This window comes from Belonocnema kinseyi, chromosome 6, assembly GCF_010883055.1.
Source record: "Belonocnema kinseyi isolate 2016_QV_RU_SX_M_011 chromosome 6, B_treatae_v1, whole genome shotgun sequence".
In the NCBI taxonomy this organism is placed as follows: Eukaryota; Metazoa; Arthropoda; class Insecta; order Hymenoptera; family Cynipidae; genus Belonocnema; species Belonocnema kinseyi.
This window is the reverse complement of record NC_046662.1, coordinates 96352458-96364545: the sequence shown is the minus strand read 5'-3', so window position 1 is coordinate 96364545 and position 12088 is coordinate 96352458.

Below are 12088 nucleotides of genomic sequence, written 5' to 3'. Positions count from 1 at the left end.
GAGCTCTTCTTAATATTTTGACACCAAAATCATGTCGATACACCTTACCGACTGCGAGTAAAGCCACCCACGCTTTAACTTGACAGACTGTATGCAAAAATACTTATTCGTAAGGCAATGAAAATAACAGGAGAAAAGATCTGAAAAGTTTAAAGTGGATTTATGCTCAGATTTATGCAAGGAAGATCATATACGGATCTAATATTTAGCTTGACACAGATCACAGAAAAAAAGTTTGCGAGTAAGGAAAAAAAGTTTTCTGTGCATTTGTTAACCTAAAAAATAGGTTTGACATGATAGATAGAAGTAAACTTTGGGATGTCTTGAACGAGTACGGATTCAATGGATGGCTCCTACAAGCAATAAAAACAATATATTCTGGTAGTAAATCGAGTGTAAGGGTTCATGGGAAACTGAGTGACCTGTTCGATATTATGCAAGGAGTTGAACAATAATGCCTTATGTCCTCATGGGCATTTATTACATTCATGGACAAGAGTCTAGCTCTAGGAATAGTCCTCTTCGACGAACAAGGTGTGGATCTAGGGACAGTGAGGGTACTTATGGGTTCGCGTTTGCAGATGGTAAGGTTGATATGGCAGAGTCAATCGAAGATTTGCAAAGAATATTGACCAAACTGAATACACCAGAAACTTTAAAGACAGTACAGCTCGAGTCTCCGTACGAACTTACGAGCAGTCGATGCAGGTATAAAGTTGGCATACGAGGCGGCGCCGTATTGCGGGCGCCTTCACCGAAGGAAAAGAAGATTTGATGCAGTACCGAAAAGCAGTACACGGCGCTGAAAAGAGAACGGCCTACGGAGGAGTTGATATCCCAAGTATGAGTGTGTGCACGCCGAGACTGAAGTAACGAAGACCGGTCTTAAAAGTTTCTGGTGTACAAGCATGGGAAATATGGGCCTCAAAATTAATATAAATAAGAAAAAAATTATTGTCTGCATATATCTTGGTAGACTATTCACAAGTGACCGAAAGATATACATGAAGAGTTGGATAGACTTATAAGCGAGAGTAAGAAGGTTATCGGTAGAGTAGGGCCCATTATCAGAAGTAAAAATATATCAACCTGGATCTACCAAGATAAGGATAAGAGTAAAATTATCGCGATTAACATGAAATTGCTCCGCATGATATGCGGCAAAACATTGACGGACAAAGTGAGTAATGGGACAATTAGTTTGTAAGAAATGTATGAAGAAGAATGTCAGTTGAGTGAATGACGCCTAAAACCAAAGATCTTGGATAATGATGCGGTTCCGAGTGGGTAAATTCACATAATGACTCTGTCAGGCTCTTTACTTGGGGTGGCCAACATAATAAAAGCCTTATAGTTTTTGGAAATTAACATTTTTCTTAATTATAATTAAAATAAGGCATGCCCGTGTGGAAATAATTCACGACGCTATACTGTTCCAGCCTAGACCGCCACGAGTCTATACTGGTACTATCTCGAGAAACTATGCTGGGACAGTGCGCAAATGTAACGTTCCAAACGACTAGCCGCTATCTGCAACAGCGGTAATGGCGCGTTCTAGTGAATCTAGTAAAATCTAGTATAGATCTAGATTGCAAATTCAATACTTATTTTTATAATTAAATCATTCCTGACATAAAAGCACTATGAGCTACATTGAGAATATTAACAAATTCCAGATTTCTGTAAGAAAAATGGAATATAGCTCGTATGTGCTTTTTTGATAGAATGTTTCCAAATGTTACTGATAAAAAAGAAAATGTCAATTGTAAATGTTTTGGAAACAGAAGCCAACCTCAAAATTGAATTCTCATTTTACTCCATAAATATTATAATTACATATTTTTCAAATCATTAGGGCCTATTCCTGCATTGAATCAAATTTTTATTCGAGGTGAAAAATTATTTAATTTCAATAGCTTTTATGTGAGACGTTTCTTTTCAAATGCTGGGGTTAGAGAAAAAAACACCTTATACAAAAACTATTGGAATTAGCCAATGTTACACTCCGAATAAAGATTTAATTGAAAAGTGGACTAAGCCCTGATTATCTAGAAAATATGTAATTCTAGTATTTATGGAGTAAAATGAGAAAATCCAGTTTTGAGGTTGGGTCTTGATTCCAACGCCCTTACGTCGAAAAAGGATCTGTCTGGAAAACTTCAAACCTCGTGGACGCGAAACGAAAAGTATTCAAACTGAATGGCGGCATGGCAACATCTGATTCTTGCAATCCGTTCCCGTTATTGTTGCCAACTTTTTTGGTAGCAGTTTTGAAATTGCACTGCATAATGTCAAATGAAAAGGAAAATTATTTTCCTAGAAAGCCTAACGATAAAATCTCTTTATTCAACAATAATTTTTTAAATTAGCTTTGCCTTTCATTCAATAGTTTAGCAATAAACAATGTATAGTGCGTCAGATCAATCGATGTTCAGTGATGAATTACATTAACAAATCTGCGCTATGAGTCAGCACTGGCGACAATGGCAACTTTATAAAATCTATTTCCTTTGATTTCAGCGCTGCAATAAATGTAATTTGTTATCTTTAGACGGAATTTTTATTTTAATGTGATGTGAAATTCTGGCTAGCGACATTAGTGGGTCTACATAGAACTGCGGGATGGATCTTTCTACCTAGTAGGCATAGATAGCGCCAAAAGAGCGCCAATCTAATTCGGCGTGAACAGACAGTCACGAATAATCCAGTAGTGGCGATAGAATAATTCCAGTCTGCCAGGAATTATTTCCACACGGGTGTGGTCTATCTATTTTCAGAAAATGATGGAAAATGAAAAATAGCACGACTGTCAGTTTTTTGTAAGGAAAAATGTTAATTTTGTACAATAAAATCAATTTGATATAGTGTAATATTTAAAACAGGGCGTTAGAAACTTAATTCGCATTATATGTCTCTAATATAATGATTAATCGTGCCTTTAACAGAAAACTATGACCTGTCTTTTATGTAAGCTGCTAATATATGGACGTTCTTAAAGAGAAATTTACGAACCAGAGTTGTTTTTATCGAAGAATAAGATTTCTATAAAATCTATTATGTAAATTGTAAGGCATTGATGTCACTTTACATATCCAGATTACTTGAAAAATATTGTTGGGTCCTTGGCACTTCTGCTGACATCATCCGAGGTCACTATTCTGAAGAAAATATTACCTGCTGCTTCTATAAACTGTAAAAGTGGATGACAAGAAGGTTAAAGGATTTAGTGGGTGTAAGAGGATTAAATAGAAAAAAGCAAAGAATACTTAGCAGTTTACAGGCCAACGGGCAGTGTAAACAGGCTGCACTTATTCAGTGTATAGTGTATACTCATCATTTCATGTAAGTATAGTGGATGGGAAATAAGTAACAAGAAGAAATGTAGGCCAAAGGTGTAATCTAGAATATATTGAAAATCATAAATAGTTCTTATTCCGAAGAATCTAAAAAAATCGATCCGAAAATATTACAGAAAAAAAAAACAAGAGCCCAGTTGTATCTGGAAATGAGCGTAGAATCTACCAACAACAACAAAATATCAGAAGGGTAAAGTCAACTCAGAACGTAGAATAATGTTAACATAAAATCATTCTATTTTTTATTTTTCCATACAAAAAAGAATAACTTTTACACTTGAAAACTGACCGCAAGAGAAAACACGCATCTAATTTAATTTATTATAAAATATCACAGAAAAAAACGAAGAGTACTTTCTACAGGGGCGTACACAAGGGGGGGTTTGGGAGTTCATCCCCCTCCTAAATGGGAAAAAACTGGTTTAATTTTAATTTTAATATCATGTAAAATTTGAATGGATCACCCTCTCTCCGAAATATTTTTCTGCGGACCTCCCTGGATTTCTATGCCAATTTGAGTGTAGAATCTACCTGCAACAAGAATTATCATCAATTGGTTCAAATCATCCTAGAACACACGCCTTTTTTTGTGCAATATACATAACAATGAAAAATAGGAAATTGTGTGATTCAGATTATTTTTCTAAAAAAAGTATGTTTTAATCTCATTATTCCAAGTATTTTTATTGATATCAAGCAAGATGCTACTTATATGTATATTATCCAGTCAAGGTCCATTTGGGCTTGTTCGTGGGAAGGACGTCGTCTCTTTTCTCCTCCATTATAGGGCTTCTTATAAGAATTCCATCTTGTACAGCTATCGTCTTACATCGACCCGACGTCTGGGAAAGGAAGTAATTGCAGTACACCACCAATGTTACTTGGTGAAATTTCCGTTTTTAAATTAAGTTGTTCAGCTCTGTACATAAGTAGGGTGTTTTAAATGGATAAAAATCCACATTTTGTATCATCGCTGACTAAAAAATTCAATATTTTAGTTTTACCATAAAGCCAAATTGAATTACTTCTGATTCACTGCAGCTCAATGCATAAGACGAAAACATTTTTGAAACCAGACTCTCTGATACAGTGACTCTCCATGTGAGAAAACTTTCTGAATGAAGTCATCGCCCCTTGACAAACGACATAAAAAGCAACGTAAAAAAAGAGAATCTTTCGACACATGCGAACATTAATCCATGTGAGGTTGATGGATGAGAAGGAAAAATCCAATCCATAAAATGTTATCAATTTATTTTCAGATGATGTGTAGATAAAAAAATGAACTAAAAAAAATGAGAAAGATGAGAAAATACATATGTACTGGCGTTCGTAGAAATAATAGTGTCGTAATTATAATAAAATTTTGATTATATTAAGAATCTAAAAATTATATTTTAAATGGAACAGTGGCTGATTCTGATTGATTTTTTTACTGGGCAACTAAAACAATAAAACGGACTTAGTCTAAAAGCGTTGATTCCTGCAGTGCGATCGTATCACGTCGGATTGAATCGAAGGGTGCATGCTAATATTCCCGGATTTCCACGGTTCAACGCCTATTTCACTGCTCATGAAAACATCCCCCGCTGGTTCCCCAGTACGATAAGTAAATACGGGCACGCGGATCCCTGCATATAGATATCGCACCCTTCGATTAAACTTGTATCATTTCGAAATCACTGGTTTTCAAAATCTTAGTTTATACTTACATTCATTGGATGGGCTAATATCCCACGAAAAAAATACCATTTACTCAATGTTTCGTTTGGACAACAAAATGATTTAGTTAGTACAGAGGCAACAACATTTTTTTCAAAAAAAAAATTTTTAACAGGGTTTTAAAAATAATATTATATAAAATGTGATATAAAAATATAAAATGTAAGAAGAAAATAAAAATGAAAAAGAGCGTGAAACGGGACTTCTTCGTTTTTCTCCTTTTTTAAATTTATTTTTTATTTTTCTCTAATAAGCCGAAAAGCGACCTAATTTGGAAACCTAATTTTTAATTGTGAACTTTTCCATGCTCATTTGCATACAATTATTCATGAGAAATTAGATTTTATTTCGATCTTAAATAATATTTTCCTTTTTTTCCATCACTACATTCAATGCGTACATTCAATTTAATGTAGATTGTACAATTGTACATTAAAATTCAAAATCCATAATTTAGGAATGTGCTCGTTTTCGCTTCTGCTTAACTAGTTCATTCCACTTTAATCATGTTATAATTCAAATATTAAATATATGTCAAGTGACTCATAGGTTAGAAGGCTTGGTCGAGCTTTTTTCTTCTACCTTATGTGGAATTTACAGTTTAAAATATCGGTGGATGATACTATACGATAACAACTTTACAGTTTGTCAATAGAAATGAACTAAAAATACTATTTTAACATGTATAATAAATAGGTTAAAAAGGCTTTTCGTAAATAAATTTACACTGATGTAAAAATATGCGAAGATGTGATTATAATTACATGTTTAATAAAGTAATATTCTCCGCTCCCTAATGATATTCACCTAGTTTCAAAGGCTTGTTGTAATTATGCTACCTTATATTTTTTCCTTTTAATATTACTGAAAAAATTGGTGTGTTTTACGGGTTGAGAAAATGGGACTTTATGGCTACTTATATTTGAAAATGTTATGATATTGAATAATAATGAATGTGGTTAAATGACAATAAATTAATAATAATGATAATGGCTATTCTCATAATGCTGTACCGTGGGGCGTTTCACTCTGAATTCAAGTAGTACCGCATGGACTTTGTTAAACTTTGCTTGTCAAATTCGTACGATTTTAACGCTCAAGACGCTGTGGGACCGCGTGAACTCCGCACGTCAAAGGCGACGCGTTGGGCACATGAATCCGGCCAAATTCACGTTGAATTCAGTTGAGTCCAACGTTCTACAACGCTGAGTACAAACGGTGGACACGTTTCTTACTAATTTCACGTAAACGATATTGAATTTTTACCTTTCGCTCACGATTTTAAACGTGAAACATACACAGATTTAACTAATGGAAACGAACAAATATTTTTAACATTTACCAATGATTTAATTATACTATTAGTACGCGGATGAAAGATAAAACAGTGTATATGAGTATTCAAGTACTGGAAATTATATCTTTGCTTAGCAGCTTTTTCACTGGTACATTCACCTGAATAGCGAATTAATGAATATTCATCAATTATTTTGCATCAATAATTGTTAACAAAATGTTCCTTGTTTTATTATTACTATAAGATCTAGTTCAACATGTTCAAATAATGAAATAGTTTCAAGTAGGAAATATAAAAAAAATAACACCATATACTTGGAAAAATTTATTCGAATATTCCAAATGTAGTTCTCACATCTAATAAATTGTTTTAGTTTCAAATACAATGCAAATTAATTGGTATAAAAGTATACACAATGAAAAAAACACTTATGTTCGAATTTATTCATTTTGCGTTAACTTAAATTGAAGTTCTAATATTTGTAACTTATCATTTCTTACACCAAAAAAAGTAACGGATATTCACAGTCGAGTTCACAGTTACAATATGATGTTGTAGAAATGCCTGATAAAGACATATTTTACAACTAGGTTTTGTTCTAATGTGAACTCACTTTTCGCTTCTACTAGTTTCAAGAATTGCACAGTCTTTGCCGGTCTTTGCAGTTTATGAATAAAGTAAACTTACCCAAGTGAGAATTGCCGGAGCTGAATACACGGCCCAGTGTTGGTCTAATTTTGGCAGCCAAAGGTCGGCTAAAGTTTTTGGGCCAATATCGGCATTTTAATCGGCCCAGTGATGAGCCAGTGCTGGCAGCCTATATTGGCTATTTACATTTGCCGATTCTCCGCCTATGCTTGACCCAGAATCGGCACTTTGTTTCACCAAGTCTTAGTTTTAGCACCTAATAAACAAATCTTACACAAAAGATAAAAAAATTTTATTGAAAAATTGTCAAAGTTCACGATGAAATTTGTTAAGTTTTGTAATTAAAAATTGTTAATGTTTATAAAAATTACATTTCGTGTCATTGCAAAAAGTTGTAAAGCAGGCTACAACGGAAAAAAATAAAATATTACGCGAAGAAAAATTGTAATCGATTTAAATTATTTATTTAAAAATTAGTGTATTGATATTCCTGTTAACATTTCGTGTATTTTACATTTACACAACGTCACATAATAATAAATAATTAGAAAAAGAGAGCTTAAAATTTGGTTCTTGAATTTTTCTGAACTGCAGCTTATGATGATGGCTTTTTCACAGAGTTTCAACCTATCAGTTTAGTGGAGTGGTTAGCACGCCCGACTTCTAAAATCTAGGCGATAGATTTAGGTATATAGAGTTAGGTTCGATACCCCGTAGCGTGGGAAATTTTATTTGTAATATAATGTTCAAATTGTAATGTGTGTATTCAATCTAAACAGAACCATTAATATTTATATTCAAAGTACTCGCAGTCAATTAATATTTATTTTTTAAATATCTTTTTTGTCATATCCTTAGACCGTAGCCAGTGTTGAGCCGAGAATAGCAGCCAAGCCCTGGCTGCAAAGTTAAGGCCATAGTTATCAATCCGGCAATGACACGACGATGACAGCCAAGTTTGGTCCAATACTGGTACCCAGTGTTGGGCCGACCATGGCAGCCAAACTTGGCTGCCAAGTGCGGGCTATAGTTATCATTCCGTCATTGGCGCGATAATGGCAGCCGAGCTTCGGCAATATTTTTGCCGACTATGGGCCAATGTTGGGCCTTATGTGTCTTCGCACTTGGGTAAAGTTAGAATTTCGGTATAATGTCATTTGAAAGTATAATGCAAAATTACTGAGAAATATACTGCGATAATATAGCGTTGTTACGTACAAACAAGTAAACTTTCGAACTGGCCTAAATGCGAGAAAAGTGTTGTGAAGAATGACGACGCACATGCAATTAAAATTTCACTTCGAACTTCACATATTATTGGTCAATACTGGTATAGTTGACAGATTGACAAAACGATTGAATATAAATCTTGAAATGTCGAGTACGGAAAAATAAATATTTACACTCGCCATGTGAGGAACAGCTGATCAGATTGGGTCTATCTGTGTCGGACTGCGCAAGCGCGTCTCTGCTCTATTTAGTATGATCCTTACGTTGAACGTCGTAGCTTCACCGAATTCGTCTGAATTCACTTGAATTCTTACTGAACTCGTGCAGGTTCTAACTAAGAGCTTTAGAAATTCGAACGTTGTCTTCAAACTTTTTACATCTCTAACGAACGCTTACAGTAATTCATGAATTCGGAATAAAATTTCCGAATTTTGCGTTCTAGTAAACGGTTTCGGCGGATTTGGTGCGTAGTTCATTTTGATTTCTAGCATTTTGACGTTGAATTTTCAAGTGAAACCCCCCTCGTGCTGTACCCAGATTCATCAAAATTCGGTGAGTGTAGAACAAATATTTGCAGCGAATATATCCCAAGAAATTTTTATTGTCGATTTCCTGTTTGACATATGGTAATTAAATCATGAGCATATAAAATGTGCAAGTATAAACTTATTTGCAGAAAAATTCGAATTTCTTTCGACAAAATAAAAATGTTAACCGATTTTATTTCTATTCTCGTAAAAATTTCAAGAAAAATTTAGTACGGGAATACTTGATTCTTTGAATTTTTTGTTTGTATCACGCAAAAAGATGTATTTTCATCTACTAAGTAGAAAAATTACTTGCCCCTTTCAATATAATTAGAAATAAATATAAATAAAATCTCGTTAGACATATTCGATATTAGCTGACTAGCATAGCTGTTATTTTGTAAATTTGAAAATATTAGATAATATATTTAAAAATTCTAAATAATATAAAATCTAAAAATAAAATGCGTTTAAAGTTGAATTGATTTCATAAAATCAAATCCAACAAAAATGTCATATAAAACAACAGTACCCAAGTGCGAAGTCACATACGGCCCAACATTGGCCCATAGTCGGCAAAAATATTGCCGAAGCTCGGCTGCCATTATCGCGCCAATGACAGAATGATAACTATGGCCTGCATTTGGCAGCCAAGGTTTGGCTGCCATTGTCGGCCCAACACTGGGTACCAATATTGGACCAAACCTGGCTGTCATCGTCGCGTCATTGCCGGATTGATAACTATGGCCTTGACTTGGCAGCCAGGGCTTGGTTACCATTGTCGGCCCAACACTGGCTACGGTTTAAGGATATGACAAAAAACATATTTAAAAAATAAATATTAATTGATTGCGAGTACTTTGAATATAAATATTAATGGCCCTGTTTATATTGAATATATATATATATTTCATTTTGAACATTATATTACAAATAAAATTTCTAACGCTACGGGGGTATCAAACCTACATCTATATACCTAAATATCTATTGCCTAGCAGTCGGACGTGCTAACCACCCCGCTAAACCGACAAGTTGAAACTCTGTGAAAAAGTCATCCTCATAAGCTGCAGTTCAGAAAAGTTAAAGAACCAAATTTTAAGCTCTCTTTTTCTAATTATTTATTATTATGCGACGAAATGTTAACAGGAATATCAATACAATAATTTTTAAATAAATCGATTACAATTTTTCTTCGCGTAATATTTAATTTTTTTCCGTTGTAGGCTGCTTTACAACTTTTTGCAATAACAGGAGATGTAATTTTTCATAAACATTAAAAAATTTTAATAACAGAAATTAACGAATTTCATCGTGAACTTTGACAATTTTTCAATAATTTTTTTTTATCTTTCGTGTAAGATTTATTTATTAGGTGCTAAAACTGAGACTTGGCGAAACTAAGTGCCGATTCTGGGTCAAGCATCGGTGAAGAATCGGCAAATATAAATAGCCAATATAGGCTGCCAGCACTGGCTCAACATTGGGCCGATTCAAATAAAACATGGTTTTCCGTGATAAAAGTGACACTCGGCCTAGTAATGTGCCGTCACTGGGCCAGACTTTGGCTTATCCTCGTGAAACATGGTTCCCCGTACTAAAAGTGATATTTGGTGCAATAAAGTGCCTATACTGGGCCAAGCATCGGTGGAGGATCGTTAAATATAAAAAGCCAATATAGTTTGCCAGTAATGGCTCAAAATTAGGCCGATTTAAGTAAAACATGGTTTGCCGTGATAAAAGTGACACTTGGCCCAGCAATGTGCCGTCACTGGGCCAGACTTTGGCTGATCCTCGTGAAACATGGATCCCCGTACTAAAAGTGATACTTGACGCAATAAAGTGCCGATACTGGGCCAAGCATCGGTGGAGGATCGGCAAATATAAATAGCCAATATAGGCTGCCATCACTGGCTCAACACTGGGCCGATTAAAATGCCGATATTGGTCCAATAACTTTAGCCGACCTTTGGCTGCCAAAATTGAACCAATACTGGGCCGTGTATTCAGCTCCGGCAATTCGCACTTGGGTATATACGATTTTTTGTTGTTTATTTTCACTGATTGACATTCATATTAATCATGAAGAAAATGATTTTTTAAAAGTCACTATTGTGAATAGTGTCATACCTGGAGTAAACTTGGCGTTTCCGCTTGAACTGCTTCGATGTCACAGCACATTTTAAGAAATGTGAAGGTCAGCCTTCGATCCTTTTTGAAATAGGGCGTATTCTTCGTTTTCGAACGGGTCGAAGCATTGACGGGACGTTTCTATTTACGAGGAATTCCCGCTATGAAACGAGAAATTCCTTTGTCGTCTTTGACTTTATGTTCCAACATACAGAAGCAAGGGGAGAGATGTGATTAATGCGTTTCGCATCCTCCAAGAGTTTTACAATGTGACGGCGAGATCGAAATTGTCACCTTTTTGTCAAGAGAAAATTTAGAGGGGCTTAGAGGAAAAGAAATCAAATCTGAGATTCTGCATAACACACGAGCCTACTTATGGGAATACACCTGAATCTGAATTTCAGAGAAATAGATTTGTATAGATGAATAACATGTCTTCATCACATGAGGTATACTATGGCTTTCCTTAAAATCATGATAGGTCTAAAGTATTGTTATATTTCTATATAATTTAGTGACTTAAGTTGTGATATTTCCCAGGAAATTTAGTACTTTACTACTTTTAATGGGCTTTAATTCTAAATAAAAATAGTGCCAATAGAAGGGTCAAAATACGTGATACATTTTTCAGGACCTTCTGCCCCCCCCATAATACTTTTCCATTGGTCGTAACATAGTGAATGGTATTTCGGCAGCCACCCCCCCCCCATTTATCACGTCTTTTATGAATGGCCTACAAAACCCTCTAAAATCCGACACATCTATTTAATAATATGAGTATCTGTCGACAGCACTGGGTATGAGACAAATTTATATACGAGCCTATTCTCATATACTCAGCACAATCATCGTCTCATCCGCATCGCTGTTAACAGATATACTCATATTGGATGGATGCATCGAATTATTATTAATACAAACGTGTGAAAAAATCAAAAAAATGTACTTGAAATTTTTCTATTCCTGTATTTCGAAAAAAATGGTCTACAAAAAAATTGTTTTTGTACTTTTTTGTACATGAATTTAAACTTATAAAATGGTAAAAAAATTAGAGAAACCTTTTTCAAATATTCGTCATAAAAAAGATCCTGCTGATACATGTCGGAATTTAAATTTTTTCGTGTTTTCGTCCTATTTCAGCAGAATTTTTTGACAACCTAATTCCTATGAGATCTTAT